The sequence below is a fragment of the Micropterus salmoides genome, unplaced genomic scaffold, assembly GCF_014851395.1.
Source record: "Micropterus salmoides isolate LMB-PRFRI ecotype aquatic unplaced genomic scaffold, ASM1485139v1 Ms_hic_scaffold_13, whole genome shotgun sequence".
NCBI classification, from domain to species: domain Eukaryota; kingdom Metazoa; phylum Chordata; class Actinopteri; order Centrarchiformes; family Centrarchidae; genus Micropterus; species Micropterus salmoides.
The window spans coordinates 35,156,364-35,179,363 of record NW_024040374.1 but is presented as its reverse complement, the minus strand read 5'-3'; positions in this window follow the sequence as shown (position 1 = coordinate 35,179,363).

The window sequence follows — 23,000 nt, the reverse complement described above, 5'->3', positions numbered from 1 at the left end:
TTGTGTATGGACCTTTTCGGTATTTGCTAACTTACTTAACTAACGTTAGCTTTATTTCTGACTTATCGAGATTTTTATTTGATAACCATACTTTGAAACAAATAAGGTTAGGGAAAAGGAGCAAGTCGTAACGTGGCCAAAAAATAATTAACTTTAGCCGTGAAAGTTAACGTTAGCTAACTTATAAAACACAATGAAACATCAAATTGTTATCGGTTGAGGTCGCCCTACTATTCTAACACCACTGTGTGCACACTTAACCTGTTAGATACACGTTTAGCTGTGTTAGCCCAAATGCTAAACGCAGCGGGAATGTTAGCTGTGTTGTATCTCCATGTAGCATGGCTGCTAGCTATCGTTTAATGAAAACCATACAACCCTACAGCGTGCTGCTCACCCTCGGGGGGGTTGGGAATATCCATGTTTGGCTTTAGGTACAGCGAATCCACTGAACCTTAATAGATCATCCAGAGATCTGTCAGCTCCTTCTGTATTTCTCTAAATGCTTCATACAATTGACAAAAAACACTGCATTGCTCCTGTGACGTCCATCGGAAGCTGCCGCCCGGATCCCTATCTGCACATGCGCAAAAATGGTCCTGTCTTTCAAAGCAGGTACCACAAATGTGCCTGTTCATAATTCCTCGTTCGTTGTTGTCTGTCCTTATCACAGGTCAAATACTGCGCTTTCAGAAAGGCTGACAAAGCATTATTAGATTATAGTATTTTTTTACCCTCCTTTATTGAAAAAGTACAAAATATACAAACGAGTTAGGGAATGGGTGTACATCCAATAGAAAATGAAAACATTTACAGTGGTGGAAATGATATTATAGCACACTCGATAGACAAGTAAATAAATAATTAAAGTAAAGATATTTTATTTTATAAAAACAGCTAAGTGCAAACAGACAAGGAGCACAAACGAGCACGATGAGAGGCATTTAAAAAGCAAGAACTGTAGATGGCAAAAGAAAATATGAACAGAGTAAAAGGCGGAGTACTGCCTTTCCACTAAACAGAAGTAGTCCGCGTCTGCGGGGTCCGCAGCTGCCCCTGTCCGTGTCCCTGTCTGATCTGAAATGTGTGCATCCAAATTATCCATATAATAAATAATATTGTATAAAAAATAAGGTATTTTGTCAATTTTTAAGGACAACCAATCATGGACATCAGACCAAAAAGAAAGGGTGTATGGGCAGTTGGAAAAATAGAGGAAGCGCATTGCATTCACCAAAGAAAAAAAAAATTGGAAGCCTTATCTCATAATAATGAGATCAGGATCTCGTAATTACGAGAAAAGATGTCACAATTACGAGATCAGGATCTTGTATGAGATCCGTTAAGTGTGAAATTATTGAATATCTCTGCAGAATGTGTTTTCAGTGTTGCACTTTGTAGACGGTCCCTGCGCACTCGTCTCACAGCCGGCTGCACGTAGAGACCAATGTCATTTGTTCTGCTCCTAGGAAGACTCATTTATGTGAAAATGTACTTGTAGCTCGTTGTCTACTTAACTACAATAATAAAGAGGCGTTGTTTGTGTTTTAAACACGTGTTGCTTACGAGTTATTGATCCCGGAAGCTCAAATCTGTGAATCTATTTCCAACTTTACTGAATAAATGGCACCTTTCCAGTCATCTCTAATTATGAGATCTTTTTCTAAGACTTCCAATTTTTTTTTCTTTGGTGAATGCAATGGGCTTCCCTAGGTATAGGACATGAAAGATAAAAGGAAAATGACTGTCTCCTTAAAGGAACCTCAATATTATCTTGTACAGAGCATGAATAAAAGTCCCCAAAGTTTTTGGATTTAAAGACCAGACTAACTGTTTCGTTGTCACATTTTTTGACTGTCAATGAGACATCACCAACTTTTAAGGAAGGTAATGAATGCATGAACAAGGAAAATAGTACTACTTTGTATCATTTGAAGAAGAGGAGTGGGAATTGCTTTACAGATCTTCTCATACCCTTTCCTTGCAATATTAATACCAAATTTGTTGGTGCATTCCTTGAAATATATAGCAACTGACCATCTGAGTTCAGTAAATCATAGACAAAGGTTAAACCATTTTCATGCCAGTCAGCTTTAAATATCGATTTTCTATTTGTGTTGTTCCATAATAAAGAGTTACGTGGTGAAAAATTGTGAGTAAATATCATTTTTACGAAATGTAGTGCTAGTTTGTGGACACATCATAAACACATTTTTGCAGGAAAACAATCCCTCCAATCTTATTAAATATTTTGTTAGGGATATGGTACCATATAGACTCCAAACGCCACATGAGACTTACATTCCATGGCCATTAGATCCCCATTTTCATAGTCTCTGACTAACTGAGATTTGCATAGGTCAGTCGGGTCTCACTTTTTGACCCAGCCTGTGCACAGTGTCCACCGTGCTTTGCAGATTCTCTGCTGGAAGGAGGACAACTTTGGTTAGGATCTTGATCTAACTTCTTCTCTGATGTTTTCTCCGTTCAGCCTTAGCGACAATCTCCTTTTATATCTTGAATGCTTCAGACACGATTCATGCAATCGTTCATTCTCCTTCTGCAGCGTAGCCACCTGCTTCTTTAGGTTGTCCACATCCTCTACTATTCCTTTAACAACTTGCATATTAGCTACCGACTCTTTGATTTTAACAACGGCATTGGTATTTTCCTTAAGTTGCCACTCAAAGGCTTGGCACGCCCTGTCTAGACTGGAAGCACTAGCTAGGTAGCTAGCTATGTTAGTATAAAAGGCATTGACAGCTTCCCAAAGCCCCTTACCCTAACCATCACAAGGGTGTGTGCCTAAACCTAAGCCAGCGATTGTATGCATGTCGACCGGCTAACATGCTAGCAGCTAGTGTTAGCCTCCTGTGTTGCTACTTTGTTAGATTGCTGTCATTATTAGAAATTAAAAATGTACTATTGAATAAGGTTTTTCATATCTCAAGTATGTTCCTATTACATCATAGTGAACAGTTTAGTCTCCAGCGAGATTAACATTTTGTTATCTTGATTTGAAAGATGTAGTTGGATCATTTTGAAAAGGCAGATTTGCAGTAAACTTCTTTGACTGACAGAACCACTTTTGCGCATTATTATACAGGAAACAGCTCCACGAAAACTAGCCATCTGATTTGTCTACAGCGCCTCGTCCAGTTAGGTGGAGAATGACCACTTCACTGTTTTGTCACAGACAGTTGTTCCCTCTTTCAAGGTTCTCAAGGTTGGGAGGCCCCCAGTCCCCAGCAAAAAAGGGGAATCATTTATTTTTAAAAAACAATTCCATCCATAAGTAACACAATGACAGAATGTAGGACTATTGTGGTCATGAGTTTCATTCGCTTTCTGTCATAAACCACCTAAAAGTAAAAATCAGACGGGGGACCCTGTGACAAAATTAAATCAAATGGGGGTCTGTGGTCTAATTTGTGTCAGTTTGACTGCTATAGTTAGCAGGATCAAAGGCCAATAGCAGTTCAGAATCACAGGGTTGCTGTAGAACAGAAGCCAAGATCCAGTGCAGCTCATTAGGGACAGGAAGCTGCTGCATTTCAACAGGGACATGGTGTGGCAGTCGTTCATCAGGGTCAAGGGGTTGCTAATTCAACGGGGGCAGGAAGCTGCTGCTACTCAGGAGCAACATGGTTGTTCTACTTCGTTTAGGCTTCGCCCTCTAAGGCTGTCGCTATTGGGTTAGAGGTGAAGCAGAATGAGTCAATGCCTCACTGTGCCTATCCGGTACCACCAAGCACAGACCCAGAGCCAACATAATAAGCCATGCAGTCCCTTGCAGCCCTGCGGCATCCGTGATGGCATACGCGCATCCACTGATAGCGCCATATGGGAGAGGCATCAGGGATGGGGGCCCCAGCAACTGTGCAGGCGCAGACAAAGGTTACACACTGCAACCGTTCCAGCTGTGCACAGAGCAGGTCCCGTCCAGTTGGGAGAAGACAAACCGCACACTCACCAAGAACAATTACACTAACACTCAATAATGAGAAACGGGAGACATCCCGCAGATAGAAACAGATGAACAAGCATGGAGAAGACCAGGAGACTGCCGTGCAGATATCGTCCACCGTCATCCCAGGAAGAAACACCTCTCGTGGAGTGAGTAGCCCTCTGAAAGCGGCCATTAATGCTAATGGAATGCCGTGGTGGCCATGAAAAGAGCTGCCCTTGCCTCCATCCCAGGCGGGATTCCCCAGAGAGAGCTCCCTCAAGGCTGAAGTCGCCAATGTCGAGGCCGTAGTCCACCGGTAACAGCAGGTCGAGTGCTTCGTGCAGGGTGCTCCGGCCCGAGGCACGCCTCACATCGGGGCTCTTTAGACAGCTCAGTGCTGAAGAAAAATGGGAGATGATGGTCAGGTCTCAGGTCTCACAAGGTAAGGATGTAAGAGAGGCCCACGCAGGTGGGCGTAGACAAGCTTTTCTCAGTGCTGTGCATGGGGTAAATCCAACAGTGATAGCCTTAGAGGGCGAAGCCTATACGAAGTAGAACTCTGATACGCAACCAGCAGCAAGCCGGACTAATCACTGGTTCACAGCTGCCACAATTTGGGGTACACAAACTATTTAAGGTGCAGATGGGGTTGATTGAAGACTCCTAATTGGTAGGTTCAGACCACAGCCACACCAATCACCGACGCCAGCGAACAGCAAACTGGAAGTAGGCAGTCTCACCTCCGGAGGAACCAATCTTCAACGGGGATTCAGACAGCTCGTTTTGCAGAAGAGCAGAATCTCTAATTGGGAAAAGCACAATTTAAAACACAACCAGCGGCGGCCGTAAAACTCCCCTCCCCTTAATTTACAAGCCCTTTCGGCTTGATGTTAAAGGTTCAGTGTGTAATATTTCTGAGGATTTATTGAAATAGATGCAATATAATATTCATAACTATGTTTTCAGTGGTGTATAAAGACCTTACATAATGTTTCTATTACCTTAGAATGAGCCATTTATATCTACATAACCGCGGGTCCCCCCAATGGAGGTCGACATATTGTGTCGTTATATTTCTACAGTAGCCGTAGCCAGTAGCAGTAACGGACAAACAGCGCTACAAAGCGTGTTTTGTCATCAAGGCGATCTGCTTCTGCTTGTACATTCACCTAAAGGATTATTAGGAACACCATACTAATACTGTGTTTGACCCCCTTTCGCCTTCAGAACTGCCTTAATTCTACGTGGCATTGATTCAACAATGTGCTGAAAGCATTCTTTAGAAATGTTGGCCCATATTGACAGGATAGCATCTTGCAGTTGATGGAGATTTGTGGGATGCACATCCAGGGCACGAAGCTCCCGTTCCACCACATCCCAAAGATGCTCTATTGGGTTGAGATCTGGTGACTGTGGAGGCCATTTTAGTACAGTGAACTCATTGTCATGTTCAAGAAACCAGTTTGAAATGATTCGAGCTTTGTGACATTGTGCATTATCCTGCTGGAAGTAGCCATCAGAGGATGGGTACATGGTGGCCATAAAGGGATGGACATGGTCAGAAACAATGCTCAGGTAGGCCGTGGCATTTAAACGATGCCCAATTGGCACTAAGGGGCCTAAAGTGTGCCAAGAAAACATCCCCCACACCATTACACCACCACCACCAGCCTGCACAGTGGTAACAAGGCATGATGGATCCATGTTCTCATTCTGTTTACGCCAAATTCTGACTCTACCATCTGAATGTCTCAACAGAAATCGAGACTCATCAGACCAGGCAACATTTTTCCAGTCTTCAATTGTCCAATTTTGGTGAGCTCTTGCAAATTGTAGCCTCTTTTTCCTATTTGTAGTGGAGATGAGTGGTACCCGGTGGGTCTTTGTCACGAATTTGAGGTGAGGGCAGGGTGGAGTAGGTTGGAGGACCCAAACGCAGGACACAGAGCGGAGCAGGTATGGTTCAGTGGTTTTAATAAACAAACAAAAGGCGAGCACACTTACAAACTGAGTGGCTGATGACAGAGTCCCAAAACAAAGGCTGTCCAACAGAAATCCAAAAGGGTGAAAACCAGAATACAAAACTGAGCAGGGTTACAGGGAGACACGGTGAGTAAGGCTGGAGACACGAAACACACTGCTACACAGGGTGACAACATACAATGACCCGACAAAGACAAGACAGAAACACCAGATATATACACACACACACACACACACACACACACACACACACACACACACACAGGGACTAACGAGCAGGGCGGGAGCAACACAGGTGAAAGACATGAGGCTAACGAGGCACAGGCAGGGAGAGCGAGCAGGGGAAAACAGAGACAGACATGCAGAGGGATCACTGGGGTAACAGACATGACAAGGGTTACCGAACACTAGATGATAGACAAGACAGACCCCCAAAACCCAACATACTATAAGGAAAATACTAACTAAAAAGTGCAACACAAAGAATGGCTGTCCGGCAGAGTGTGACAGTACCCCCCCCCCCCTCAAAAGGACGGCCCCCGACGTCCTAAAACGAAACATCAAACAAAAAAAACAAAACAAAAACAAACAGGTCAAGCCGGCCCAGGGTGGGCGGAGGGAGGCCAGGCGAGGCCAGAAAAACAAAACCAAAAGTCTCAAAGGGCCAACTACCGGCAGGGCAAGGCAGTTCAGGAGGCCGACCAAGGCGGCCAGAGGTGAACAAAAGTTCAGGGGGCAGACCCGGAGGTCGACACAGCAGACCAGGAGGGCAAGAGCCAAACCAGGGTGGGCGGAGGGAGGACAGGAGGAGGGCCAGAAAAAACAAAAAACCCACAGTCCAAGGAGCAGACAGAAGGGGGACGGGAAGACCTCTCCGGAGGTCGGCACCCAAAGCTCTGGTGCTCTGGAGCTGCAGCAGGGCTCAGGTCCACGGACTGAGCAGCTGGGCTGAGGACCACGGGCGAGACAGCTGGGCTGAGGACCATGGACCGGGCACGAGGAGCTGGAGTCGGTCTGAACACCGACTGGACAGCTGGGCTGAGGTTCACGGACTGAGCAGCTGGGCTGAGGACCACCGGCGAGATAGCTGGGCTGAGGACCATAGACCGGACACGAGGAGCTGGAGTCGGTCTGACCACCGACTGGACAGCTGAGCTGAGGTCCACGGACTGAGCAGCTGGGCTGAGGACCATGGAACGGACACGAGGAGCTGGAGTCGGTCTGAACACCGACTGAGCACTAGGAACAGGAATCGGCTGGACCAACAACGGAGATGGTGTTGGTGGGACCACCGACGAGGGAACAGGAGTCGGCTGGGCCACCGGCGAAGCAGGTGCCGGTCGGACCACCGACAGAGCATGAGGAACAGGAGTCGGCTGGGCCACCGGCGAAGCAGGTCCAGTAACTGAGCAGATTGTGAAATACTCAGACCGGCCCGTCTGGCACCAACAACCATGCCACGCTCAAAATTGCTTAAATCACCTTTCTTTCCTATTCTGACGTTCAGTTTGGAGTTCAGGAGATTGTCTTGACCAGGACCACATCCCTAAATGCATTGAAGCAACTGCCATGTGATTGGTTGATTAGATAATTGCATTAATGAGAAATTTAACAGGTGTTCCTAATAATCCTTTAGGTGAGTGTATAATTCCGGAAGTGTAGACGCCTGTCACTACATTGAATGCGTATGAAGAAGAAGAAGAGGAAATAGTAATAATAATCATTTACAGTCTTTGAGTAGTCATTTGATTTATTAGAAGTAAGAAGAGAAGTGAAAGTTGGAAATATTAAGGAAAACATGTGTTATTAAGCACAAGAGCCGGCACCCTGTAGATCTTTATACAATGAAGCCAGACGAGGTCGGGACAGATACAGCTAGATGACAGCAGAAATAAAGGAGATAACATTAATTGGTGTGGATTTTCCCAGATGGAAGGCTCTGATGTGACAGATGTTTTCAAAGAGGTACTGAAGCTGTCTGTTGCAAATGAAAGCTGTTGTTTGATAGCTTTAGCTTGAAGCTGGCCATAATCACAGAGGTATTTCCCCTGTCAGTGGTGTGAAATATGCAGTGTTTTTTAGGATATTGCTTCCCACTGTGCACACAAATGTGTAATTTGTACTTTCACATGCTAGATGCCCATTAAAACGTTGCACCGTTTTACCACAAGCTGAAATTATGGCTGTCAGTACTACTTTGTGTTTATGCTGTATTTTTTTTAAAATTAAAAAGACATTTTGGTAAGATTTGCAGCTTGCTTATCTAATTAAACAAAGAGAGAGAGGAGCCTTGATTCACCTGACTATGCCTTTGTGATAAATGAATGCCTTCAGGTATTATGTGGTTTATAATGGACTGTGGTGCAGAAACACTGCGGCTTACATTTTCCTGTTATCTGTCAGTGGTCATACTTGAAGCACTAGATGTTACTTTGCTGTGTTAGTCCAGATGAGCCAACCCTCCCAAGATGTAAAATAATGGATTACAGGAGTATGAGACATCATGTAGCACTTCATTTCTTCATGTGGCTGTTGCTTATTAATGAACAAGTAACAATAATATTTGTTTAAAAGACCATGTTTTTACTGAATAATTAAGTAAATTATTTCTTAATATATCTATCTAAAGAAACATCTTTTGTCATTTTTCAGGAATAGTTAAACATGTGGAACAGAAAAACAAGGGGATTGTGATCAGTAAACACAGCAACAGGCAGAGAAATAGGCCCAACATAGACTTCAAAGTGCTGTAGTTCTAACAACAGAGCAAAGGTATCCTTCACAATGGTGAAATAATTTGCCTGGTGTCAGATGAACCTGCGGGAAAAGTAAGCAACAGGATGATCTTCCCCTTCCTGTAAAAGGACAGCATCAGCGTCCACTGACGCTGGCGTCTACCTCAAGCTTAAAGAGCGTGAAAAAGTCAGGTGCAGTGAGTTTGGGAGCGTGACTTAATACTATCGATGTCACTTAGACGCTCTTTAATGACATACAGACCTGAGAATTTATCTGCGAAAACGGAGCTGGGAGTAGGTAGCAACACCAAAACCTTGTCACCTACCCCTAAACAGCGGGATACGGCGAAACGATCATAATAGCTTTTCATGACAGATTGAGAGTCCCTAATGGTGGTTTTAGTGAGAGGGTTACCTGTTGAAGGCACTCACGGAACTGGGTAACGTAGTCTAATATGTGCTATTTGGGCTGAGACTCACTAACAGGAATAGGTCCTGCAGTGATTTAAGTGGCCTACGTGGTGTGTGTCTGAAAACAAGCTGTGCTGCACAGCGTCACACGCAGCAAACAAAACAAAGGAGACTCCCTCGTCCCACTGCTTCTCAGTCTCAACACAGTACTTTCTGAGCATTGACTTTAACATCTGATGCCAGCAGGGTGGTACACAGACACAACACTGTGATGTACTCTCAAACTCTTGAGTACTTGTTTAAAGTTAGAGCCCTAGTCTGTCTAGATCACCCACAGTAATCCAAAAGAGAAAAACTTTAACTATTGATTGTATGGAGTGGAATAGCCTCTGGGTAACAAGTGCGCACATAATGGTTAACAAATATTAATTGCCACTTTTAGGGCCAACACAGTGAATAATCAATCACATGGATGTTGTTAGGCCTATTTTAGGGGGGCTGGAGCCACCCTACCATGGTCCTAAGCCCCCCCAAATAATGTTCCATCAATCCATCCATCGTCATCCACTTATCCTGCGTACAGGGTCGCGGGGGGCTGGAGCCAATCCCAGCTTACATTTGGCGAAAGGCGGGGTACACCTTTGACAGGTCGCCAGTCCATCGCAGGGCCACACATAGACAGACAACCACTCACACTCACATCCACACCTAAGGACAATTTCGGAGACACCAATTAACCTAGCCTGCATGTCTTTGGATGGTGGGAGGAAGCCGGAGCACCTGGAGAGAACCCACGTGGACACGGATTAGATATTATATTTTTTTACAGTGCAGACATTTACTCAACAAAGAGAAGCAAGAATATTGATAAATACTATAGAAATGAACAATTATAATTTGTATTTATTGGCTTAAAATAATACCTCTGGTTGTTTCCTTTGCTTGATAATTTGAATCCCTACTGTGGTCACGCACTAGGACCCTGAGGGAGTTGCCGAGCAATATTACCACACAGAGAGAGACACACACACTCAGCCACGCACAGATATGGTGAAAGAAGATTCATTCATCATAGTGAGTGATACAGAGTGAAACTGTAAGTTGTTGTTAGCGACAGTTTGCTGTTAGTTTTACCTCATAAATTCACCCAACGTACTGCCGCTCGTTTATTGTTGCTGTATAATGGCGGAGCATAGAAGTTGGCTGAACATTTGTTACTGCTCGTGTTAATAACGATATATTATATTAAGGAGGTGTGTCTTACGAGCCAAGAATATTGTAGTAAAGCGGTTATTTCTTGTTGCTCGCCACAAAATGTAAACCATGTTCATTACAATTGATATCTTTACATGGATGTATAAAGTGCAGCATCCAGTGCTTTCCAGCTAATTTACACCATTAGCCTTAATACTGGATAGTCTTAGCTGATTTACCATTATACCTTATTATTATTATTTCCTCATTTGAGTTTGTATCTGCTTTGGATTAAGCCTTTGTCATAACACCAGTTAAAGCAAAACGTGATTTAGCATGGTTGTTATATTGTATAATTGTATAAGGCATTAATCTGTTGAATATTTATAGAGTGCACAAACAAATCTACTCAGCCTCTGTTTCAATAAACAGCTAAAAGGAACATCTTGTCTGGACTGCATTCTAACCGATGCCCCTGAGTGGCCACACAGCGTCCTAAACATTATATACAGTATATATTTTAGTTGGCTATGGAAAATCCTAGTGTTGCTAGTGTGAATGCCAATGATATTATCTCTACAGTATTTCACAATATCAGTCCCGATAGAATGTTGTTGTCAGTGAAAACTAAATGTCATAGTGTCTCTGTTAATGCTGTATGATCCTTCCATTCACTGACCAGATGGATATTGAAGATATTTTAGGAGGAGAGTATGGTGATGGCAGTGTGAGTACGGTTATCGCGAGTCAGACACCAAGGTTAGATTCAACTTGGCGGCCCCCTGATGCTGAGAGGCAACACAAAAACCAAGTATATATAATAAAGTATATTTTAAGGCACAAAACTACTCGTGGAACATATCTCACTCACAACCCGTCTGCTACAACCAACGCAAATCAGAAAATTCCGTGGTGGAGGATTTAAAGGACTTGGAAGCTTTCATCGACAACTATTACAACCGGCAAAACAATATGGACATGGACTAGTAAACAGTAACGCTACACCCATCCCATCAAAAAGAAAAAAGATGGACTCTTCAACGGACATTATACAAACCACAAAGGTAGAGTTAGTAGGTTAGTGTACTGGTTAGTATTAATAAAATACTGGACATTCTTGTTTCTCTACACAAGGAAATAAAAAACATTCGGGACAGTCTTGAATTTGATACCACTAGTACTGAACTAACACAAAATGAATTGAGCCAACTTAAAACCCAACTGGAAATTATCACACACAAAAAACACAGTTTCTTATCCAACAACTTAAATATTAAAAATTTCAATACAGTAATAATGCAAATAAATATCTAGCATACCAAAGAGAAAGCAGTTATTCCATCCATACTCAATGCAACAGGTACTATAACCCACAATCTGCAGGACATAAACAATATCTTTCATAACTTTTACAACAATCTGTATTCAATCAAAACAATCAGAAACTTCTGAGACAATCTGGACCTACCTACACTATCTAGAGAACAAGCCAACCTTTTAGACACAACACTTACTCCTGAAGAACTCTATACAGCCTTAAATAAAATGGCAAACAATAAATCACCTGGACCAGATGGATTCCCAGCTGAATTCTATAAACACTTCTGGGATATTCTATCACTACTATTTTACAGAGTAACAACGGAAATCAAAGATACTTCGACCATACCCATACCACCCTCTCTCGCTTATTAATACTGACCTAAAAATTATTACAAAGAATAGAGACAGTTACACCAAAACTCATTCACCCAGATTAGACAGGCTTTATCAAAAGCAGGAACGCTGCTAACCTACGTAGACTTTTTAGCTTAATCGATATATCACAACACCAAAGACAAGACAAAACCATAATCGTATCATTAGATGCTGAAAAAGCTTTTGACAAAGTAAACTGGACTTTTCTATTTAGCACCCTGCGCAAGTTTGGTTTTGGAGAGTTGTTCATCCACTGGATAAGAACACATTCATTTAGCTGACGCTTTTATCCAAAGCGACTTACAATTGCTAAATATGTGCGAGGTCACACGCCTCTTGAGCAACGAGGGGTTCAGTGTCTTGCTCAGGGACACAATGGTGTCTCACAGTGGATTTGAACCTGGGTCTCTCACACCGAAGGCATGTGTCTTATCCACTACCACCCACCCCCCCTTAACATCATTAATAACTTATATAAACTATAATAAACAATAAATCAACTACCACCGCTATCTCTACACTGTTAACCCAAAAGTTCAATCTATGCAAACAGTTTGAATAAATACCACTTTTAAAGATTAGTTTTATTGCATTACTTAAACAGTATGAGTATATGAATGAGTGTATGAGACAGTCATTGGGTGTAATCATTTTTGTAAGTTTAACAAATTTAAACTATCAAGTTTTACCACAGACCACAGTGCTGCCCTGTTGTGATTGGCTCAAAACTCAAGACAAGTCTGTGCTTGTCTGTTGGCGGTGTTGTGGGGCCAGCCCGGCTGATCCTGTATCTTTCTCATTATTGTTCTCCCACTGTCTTGTTCTCCTGTATTCTGCCTGCCTCCCTGTGTCTCCTCCCCTGCGTGTTCTCCTCCTCTCTCTCCCTCCGCTCCTGAGCCCAGCCAACGACCCTCGCCTGCTCCTCGGTCCTCCGTGTCCACCTCACCTCCATCTCCTCTTCCCTAGCCCCTCTGTAAATTCTTAATAAACCTCCTTCCCACTGAGCGTTGCGTTTGGGTCCGTTCTGTCCAGTCTCATAACAGGCAGTTAGAGAAAGTTGTGCCATTTTCTAATTTACACAGAGCAATTTAAGATCTTTGCACTTTGCATGCCTGCATTTTTCTGTTTTTAGCAAGTTTGGATGCTTTTAAAGGACATTTGCCTGCCGTAAAGAGGATACCGTTTCTGTCTGAATGAGGTGAGTTGTTTTCTTTATTTTCTTTATTAGAAACTGCTGGAACATTTCTAGTTTGAAATGTGTACATTTGAATGTATGAAATTTGAGGTTGACTTAAAGGTAAATTTTTAGTGCTGGACAGTTACAATTGTGACAATTATGATTTTTGAGTGGCTCTCTCTACTTGTGTCTTTAAATTTCTTGTCTTTTTATTATTGGTGTTATAAGTAAGTGCCTAAATACCAAAATTGAAGTTATTTCATATTTTCAGGTGTACTTGGAGATTAACAGGGTTGTTGGTAGAAATCTTGAAAAAGTGTTCTTGATGGTTTTTTGTCCAAGCTTGATGGAAATCAACGGTGGGTTGATATTTCTTTTTTTTTGTTTGTTATGATATATGATGATATTGATGGTTAGTTCATACATATTACAAAAACTAATTCTCCCACCTTCCCTTGTGGTACTTCTCTATATGAACAAATAAACTGATAAAGATATTATTTGTGTTTTATCTCTTTGCAGAGATACCTTGTCCTGAGAGGACTTCCAGTCATTCTTGGGGATGATGCATCTATATTCTTTAAGTTTTTTTTGATTGGTGTTTGACTCAGTTTTTCCATTCTATGTTATTTATTTGGGATGATGAGTTATGATTAGCATTTATGAAGATGTTCATTAAACTTAAAGTAGTGGTATTTTGGCTTTCCCCCTCTCCTTTTATTGAGTTATATCTCTTTTTTGTGCATGTAACAGGTTTGCAAAGTGAAAAAGCCCAAAGTCCAGCCCAAAGGGAGTTCCCATCTCCCACAGAAAACTCTGCTCTGAACTGAAAACAGCTCGTTTGTAGTCCAGCCCTTCACTTCCTTTACTTGTGACGTCACAATAAAAACGCGTCAAAGCTTGCCAAGCGGCTAGTGGGTCAGGCACACCCTCAAACCAAACTAGTCTGAGCGGAGGCCCTTTGGCTCGACTCGCGTTTGTTTGGTTTTCCATTGTAGAAATGTTGTACCTGTACCTACTTCCAGGTACTTTTTTTCATATCACCTTGCCTCCATCGAGGTTCCAGGCGAGCTGAGGGATACTAAAATGTAACGTGAAAACACGACAGACTGCTGATTGGTCAGAGAGAATATTCACTATTCACTGCATCATCATTGCGTGCGCCAGACAGAGGCCAGCAACAGAAAGTTTTACAGTTTTCGTATGGAATTTCATCACTAAATCCACTTCTGAGAAGTTTTGAGGTGAGAAATCAGCTGTGTAAATTTCAAATATTGACAGTTTTACGAGAAGTGATGGCGGAACAAAAATGTGCTTGAATATTTAATAATGAGTTGAGGAGCTCCGTGAGTGGCTGCGGGGGAAGCCTGCACCGACCCGCAGTAGGAGCGTGTGAGGCCGACCAGCCGCCCGCTCACAGAGCCCTCTGCTCCCGCCGTCACACAGACCGCTGCAGCAACAACGGCAGAGGAAAACACAGCTGGAAGGTTTTTATACCGCTTATCTGTCTTTACATTCTGAGGAATGTTGGAACGTTTTAACTTTAAAAAGAGAAAGCTGTGTGGATCGCTGGTGTGTGTGTCGCATTGAACATTACGTCGTGGCAGTTGTCATAGCGACGTACTATCTCTGGGTACTATCTGCAATGGAAAACGGAGCAGGGCCGAGTAGAGTCGAGTCTATCGATTTGCGCTATGGTAGCATTTTTCAGCAAGGCAGCACAGATCGTCAGAACACCGGCAACAGTTTAGTCCTAAAAGATGTTATTGTTTGGGCCTGGAAATTCACAATCACAACCTGTAAGTATGCTTTATTGGTTGTGAATTATATTTAAAATAAACACGGCAATGTAACTTCACAGACTGTTGAAGTGCGGAGTTGTTGTAAATGTTGGCTAACACAGTTATACACAAGTTGTAGCTATAATGCTAACGTTTCACCCGATGTGAAAGCTACTGAGCAAACGTTCAAATTGTTTGGCCAATTTTTATGTAAAATTGAGTTGAAATATGGAGATATTTGTAGTGGTTTATGGTAAGATGTGGAACAATGATGTTGTGTCGTTGTGGACTTGTGAGTAACTTATACCATCTGCTAGGTTACGGTCGCAGTCTGAAGCGGCTTTGATTTGGATCACACTACTTTGTTTCTTACGACCTGCCCTTCTCTGCTTCTGATTGGCTAGTACAGGGGCGCTTGTAGGATCTTGAAACACTGGGGGCTTAGCCCAGCCCATAAACCTTCATATCTTCACATAATAATTGACCCTCCACCAAGCAGTAAAGCAACAGTAAACATCCTCTACTTATACGGCACAACAAAACTCCCAACAACACTGTTAACTGTGTGATGTCTGCTAAATTGTAATGTCATGTGTGTAAATAAAATAACAACAAAACTGCGACAGTATGAAGTGGGGGTCTGTGGGTTCTACCCCAGAAAAATTTGAGTGTTAAACACTTAATTTCCTGCATTCTGGTGTTTTTCTGCACCAGTTTCTACCTTTTCTGCATCAATTTATTGTGGAAATTATTTATGTAAAGGGACACACAAAATTCAGGTAGCCCGCAGGGGGCTGTATCTTTGTTTCACTGTTGCTTTTAAATGACTTGAAGGCTGGCAATTCTGCCTTCAGATGTTATGACTGATTACTCGTTTGATCGTCCTTGTTGCTGAATTGTGGTGAATATTTAAGAACATTTTGATATTTTATGACCTTGTAACTGATTATTTATTCCCATCTTAAATGTGCAATTGTACTACTGCCTGCCTTGGCCAGGACACATTCGGAAAAATAGTGTTTCTGGTTTAATAAAGGTATAATAAAACAATTCAAAATCTAAAATTGTAACAGAATATAATCCAGAGCAGCTCTCGGCTTTCAGATATGTTTCTCCTGTAGATCAACTTTTTTTTGTTGTTGTTGTTTTGTTTTTTTTTAAACCTGTCCTGCCCAGCAGCCTGGTATAGAGTATGATGACCTGGATACCATATTGTGCCAGACAGATTTTACTTTAACAAGAGAGTATTAATATACTCCTTTGTCTGTTTTATTATTTATTTAATTATGTACTGATTTGTCACCGGGCCGGACAGGGGGGCAGACACGGGGATGGGGGGGCACAAACAGACAGCACAGAGAAAGGACAAGACCTGCAAGAGAAGGGGGATGGAAGGTGAGGACAACAGGGAAAAGCAGAGGGAAACACCAATTGCAGAAAGCAACTAAACCTGTAATAGAACAGAGAGGGGGCATGGGGAGGAGTAAAACAACAACAAACAAACACAAACAAAAACAAACAATAAAATAATAATAATAGTAAAAGACAACCAGCCAAACAGCAGCAATAAACAGCTGACATAGTAAGACAACTAAGAGAAAAATTAAAACAAGAAACAGTCACACACACTAAATAAGCAACACAGCACAGCCACGAGAGCTGGAATAATAACAATTAATTTAAATAAGTAACTGAAAGAATAGCATCAAGAATAATTCTACCAGGGACAACCTAAATTTGTTTGTGTCTATTTGTGAGACTGTGTGTGTCTGTATGTGTGTGTGTACATGTGTGTGCGCGCATAAGCCTGTTAAAGAATGTAGTTGTTAGTGAGAGTGGGGCGCCACGACTGTGCTGCACCTACCCCAGCAACAGGCAGGCAAGAACCGCAGTAGAACCCCTGTAGATCAACTTTTAATATCATCACTGGTGAATCAACACATATGCAGGCGTGACTGATTGAGGTAACCTCTTTAAATGTGCATGTGGCACCTTTTTACCTCATGATTAATAAACTAAATCATTATAATTCAGTTATAAACTCCTGGACTGTAATAGCTCCTGTGTTTCAGCAGGTATTCTGCTCATATTCAAAGTTCTGCACATTCAGAATCTAATTGGGTACTCTGACATTTCCAGAATAAAGGATATTTTGAGAGGTCAAACAGAATAAATCATCATAAACTTAGCAATCAATACGTGGTCCACCTGCGTGCCGCACCGTGTGGAAGGGATCCATACCACGGATTCTGCAACCCGTTGCACCACTACTATCCATAGTAGTGTGGAGATTTAATTCTTGCACGTTTTGTTGTGCAGGATCACAGACCCTATGTGTCCACATGTGGAAAGGTCAAGATAGGCTATCAGAGTAAAAATGTCTAGATTAGGCAACTTGATGAGTTTATTTTTTACAAATGCAGTGAAGAAGCTGATTATCTGTAATTTAGCTATTTCTACAATTCTATTTCTACAATTATTTCCCTTTTTAAATCTCCATGAAGGTGTTGATAAGATCACTTTAAAATATCACTTTTGCTGCCCAGCCAACTTTTTTTACCTGTGCCTTTTATTATGGAGATGGCCAACCAAACCGCTTGCTTTGCAGTAGCACAGGCTGCCAATACAATCTGATTATTCCTGAAGCATCTAAATAATGTTCACAACGCAAAGAATTATTGTGGCAGTAACACGAGCAGCTCGTTGTTGATGCAGGTAAACCTACATACAGAGGAAGCTGTGCGTCATGTGTAAAACCCAACAGAACTATTTTATCCACTCATATTCTCTCTCTCTCTGCGTCTCAAAAATAAATAACAGCTGGTAGCTGCTGATTGACATTCTGTTTACGGAGTCACCGTCAGACATTGCTATAAAACAATAGCCTACCGATGTGTAAAGAAAAGAAACAGGCTAATGTCCAAAGCGATGCTCTGTTCAAAAACAGGACACTTTTAATGCGCCGTTAGTGGAAAGTGAAAGTGTTTCACTTGCTGACTTGTGAAAGAGCGACGCAGGCTGCAGTGCCATGGTGTGCGTTCACTGGATTTCAGTTGTATTAGTAGAACATAAAGCCTTAAACTGAAAGATATTTGCCTGATTTTCTAAATGTTTGCATGTGACAAGCGCCAACCAGCCTGGATGAGCTCATTTCGGTTAATGAAGCAAAATGTAGATCACAGACTGGTTAAGTTATAAAAGGTATGAATGGAAAGTGTAGTGACATTAAAAGTACATTAGATGTACCCACCCCTGCTGCAGATATCATCAATGCTGCCTTCAGCTAGAAGTAACAGCAGCACAAAAGAAAAGTCTGGAATATTTGCAACTTTTTTTTTTTTCTCCCTCAACAATTCTATAGGCCACATTTTGTCCGCGACTGATGTGGAGCGTGTGAGTGATTGACTGGTCACCTAGTAAACCGCCTCCTATGAGCCAGCTCTGAAATCGCCTGAGCCAGGAAGGCAATGCGAAATGAAACTTTACATTAGGAAAGAGGGGGGACAAAACATAGATTTTGAATTGAAATATGTATAATGCTTCCTCTGTCAGGTGATGAACCTCACCACAAATCCACACAGGTTAATTTCAGCGCCTCTGATAAAGTGCAGCTCACAGCAGCTTCAGGTGGAGCAGAGAGGACAGACACAGAGTTACAGCTGGATCATCTTATTCTCCGCTAATGTGCAGGAGAATAAATAATAACAATAATCTCTCGCTCTCGCTCGCTCCTGCGCGCGTAACGTTAGTTAAGCGAGTAAAGTTCAATTTTCGGCCTTGTGTTGTTATTATTATTTTTTTTTTAAAATCCTCTTGAGATCAGGGGTTTTCAAAAAATGGGCTAATGACGCCGCTGGGCTAGTAGTCATTACCTGGGAACTGCGCATGTGCAACTCCCAACAAAGATTTTGTACAAGTAAGATGCATCACTCTGTAGCTCAAGAGCGCAGGGTTCACAGGGTGAAAAGAGGAGCTGCAGCAATGTGCAGTATGAGATGAGTATGATATTTCTAATATTGCCTTTTTTGATCTACACACACTTACCCCAATAATTCCCTATTTCTCTATCACATATCACATTTGTTCAAAATATGGGATCTACACCATGAGAGACACCTAGACATGAACACACCAAAAATGCTTGTAATAGCTTGTTTACACAACATTATCTAAAATAAAACCACTGTGAATTATGAAAATCATAATGTTTATGAAGACCACACAGCTGTTTGTAGACAAATTGCTGTTAACCTGAATATGCTCCTTTCGTCTTGTTTCTAACACTATAGAATTTTAATGAGGGAGACTCCCTCATAGACATTCCCGTGAGTATCCTCTGCTATGAGGACACCAGCACTGCAAGCACAGCATCGCCACAACAAACCTCCTCAAGAGTGGGGATCATCCTAGAGGGCAGCCTTGTAATGGAAGCACTCACCAACGTACCTCAGGCAATTGTTGGCAAAGACACATTTTGATAATTTTATGAAAACAAGGTCTTACTGTTATTTTGGATTTGCATCTGGTATTTCACACAGCATCATTGTTAATACATATTTGTTGTTTTGTTGTGTATCTAAATAAAATAAATGAAATGTACAGCATTGTGTAATAATTTTTTATTTATTTATATAGCACTTTTCACAGATAAAATCACAAGGTGCTGCACAATAAAACAACAAAATACAGTTCTAGGTAAACACCAGAAAAACATTGACATATGACAGACAACTTTAAAACCAAGCTTAATGTTTAGCAAACGCCTGTTTGAATAACAGAGTCTTCAGCTGCTTTTTAAAAGAAACTACACAGTTTAAGGTGTGTAACAAACTGGCAGTGGCAGAGTGCATTCCACAACCTGGGTGCAGCTGTTTGGAAAGACCGGTCTCCTCTGGTCTTAAAGTAGGTACGGGGAACTACCAACAGCCTCTGATCTAATGACCTTAGGTTACGGAGGGGAGTATGTTGTTGTAACAGGTTGGAGATGTGTTGACCATGTAACGCTCTAAAAGTAAGGACCAAGATTTTAAAATGAATTCTAAAATGAACTGGCAGCCAGTGAAGGGATGATAGGACTGGAGTAATGTGCGCTCTTCTGCTTGTATGTGTTAAGAGTCTAGCAGCTGAGTTCTGGACAGCTTGGAGTTCTTTATTACTCATGCATGTAAAAAGACTATTACAATAATCTAAACGGGAGGATATGAAGGCGTGGATGATCATCTCTAATTCTGTCTTTGACACAAGCAATCTTAGTTTGTGGCTGTGGCTCAGGAGATAGAGCGGGTTGGCCGTTAATCGGAAAGTCAGCGGTTCAATCCCTGGCTCCCCCTGGTTGCGTGTCGAAGTGTCCTTGGGCAAGATACTGAACCCTGAATTGCCCCTGGCGGCTGTTCCGCCAGTGTATGAATGAGTGTGACTGTTAATTTCCGTTTGAGCACTTAGGCTCAGTGTGTGAATGCAGATGTAGTGTAAAAGCGCTTTGAGTGGTCGAAAAGACTAGAAAGGCGCTATACAAGTACGGAGCATTTACATTTAGTTTGGATATGTTCCTTAGTTGGAAGAAGAATTATTTAATTCTCGATCCCCCCCTGATCGATACCCCTATCCTAATAAATAAACGTTCAGCACATGAACAGATCCACTCCGACTGGGTCTAGGGGTTGTTCCAGGTGTGGGGCAACCAGCAGGTGGGCCTGGGGGCGACTGATGTGTGCCAAAAAAACCCTCAAACAAATTCAGGGGGCGGGGTACGGAGGAGGGGGGAGAAGGAAGGCAGAAAGAGAGGTTTTATTCAATTAAATTGTTCTAGTTAATCCCCCCCCCTTTTTTTGTTGCTTAAGTTCAAAGCATCTCTATACTTCCCAACTTTGTTTCCCCAACACCACATCCCTTTTTCTACCTCTTGAACATACAAACACACACAAACACACACACACACCCATACACATATTGCCTTTAAACATCTTTAATATCCAACATTCTGTTATGTTTGTGCTCTGTTGTTTCTCGTTTCTGTTTTCGTGTATTTTCACCAAGTACTGTTGTGTGTGTTATGTATGTCACCTGTTACGTGTTGTGTCATAAAATTTAAAAAAAAAGAGAGCATATTTTTGGAGAGAGAGAGAAGCAGGAGATTGGCAGGGTAGCTGATTCTGAGGTCAGTAGTGGTCTACATGTCTAAGGAAATGTGGGATGTTTTGTTTTCTTCCAACAATAGGCATTTATTGGCTGTAATAAATTCAATAAATATGTATAGATAGACAGATATACACAGAGGAAAATTTTATAAAATAAAACAAATCATACATACGTGTATCCATACATACAGGAATCATCACTTCAAATCTTTTAATCTTTCCACCATCAGGTTATTAAATTCAGACAGTATTCACTTTAAATAGGATCCTTATCAACAGCTTACGTATGTATGCTTATATGCAAGCCTAACTACAGGGATTGAACCAATCCACAGTGGAGTAACTGTAATTAAATAGCATTCTTTGGACCTGCAACTTATCTAAGAGAGAGATGAATTAGATATACATTTATATTTTAGCTGACACTTTTATCCAAAGCAACTTACATTTGCTTTATGTCAGAGGTCGCACAGAGTGGGGGATTGAACCAGGGTCTCTCACACCAAAGGCGTGTGTGTCTTATCCATTGCACCATCACCACCCCACCCTATCCTATCCTATCCTATCCTATCCTATCCCATCCCATCCCATCCCATATAGTATTACTTTAACACACATTAACCAGTGTTGACCAAAGTGCTGGACAAGTTATACAGAAGAAGACATAAAAAATAAAACCAGATAAATTATAAGATAGAAAAACAACACAGTTAGATACAAAATAGATAAATAAAGACACAAGTGCAGGTGTCCCTAAACAGACTCAAACGCCAAAGAATAAAAATGTGTTTTAAGTCGAGACTTAAAAGTGTGGATGGTGGGGGATGATCTAATAATCAGGGGTAGATTATTCCACAGTCTTGGGGCCACCACTGAAAAGGCACGGTCAGCCTTTGTTTTCATACGAGACTGTGGGATGGCTAAGAGGGATTGGTTTGATGATCTTAGGGGTCTGGAGGAGTTCTGAAATATAAGATGGGGCCAGTCCATGTAATGCCTTTAAAAACAATTAACAGCACCTTAAAATCGATTCTATATTTGACTGGTAACCAGTGAAGAGCAGCCAATATTGGGGATATATGGTCCCTCTTCCTTGTACCAGTTAACAATCTCGCAGCTGCATTTTGAACAAGCTGCAAGTGTGATAAAGATGAGTAACAGATACCGATACAGAGTACAAGGAATTGCAGTAATTAATTCGAGAGTATATAAGAGCATGCAAGACCATTTCAAGGTCCTTTACAGAGAGAATGGATTTAAGTTGTGCATTGGTCTTTAAATGAAACAGACTTTATATGTTTGTAGAATTTTAATGCTGAATCAAAGATAACCCCTATGTTCCTAGCAAATGGTTGTACATTAATGGACAGGGGGCCCAGATTTTTTGATAATTCCTCAATTGAGTTAGGGGAACGAAATAATATTATTTCTGTCTTGTTTTCATTTAGTTGGAGAAAGTTGATTGCCGTCCAGCGCTTAATATCATTTAGACAGTTGTAAACAGACTGTAAGGACTTTGACCTGGCTTCCGAGGTAAGTACAGCTGTGTAACATCAGCATCGCAGTGGTATAATATATTATGTTTACGGAGAATGGAGCCCAAGGGAAGCATATACAAAGAAGATTAGATAAGATTGGCCCCAGGATTGAACCTTGAGGTACTCCGCCCTTAATTGCTTCTGAAGAAGAGGAAATGTTACCAATGTTAACAGAAAAGTTCTATCTATCAAATATGAGTGACACCACTGTAGCGCAACACCACCTGGATACCAACCCCTTGCTGGAGGCAATCCAGGAGGATGTCATGATTAACGGTGTCAAAAGCCATGCTGAGGTCAAGCAAGAGTAAAATAGCACAATTTCCAGAATCACCAAACAGCAAGAACTCAGTCTGGCCTGAGTAAATTCTCCCCATGCAGCGTCGATGTGTCTAAA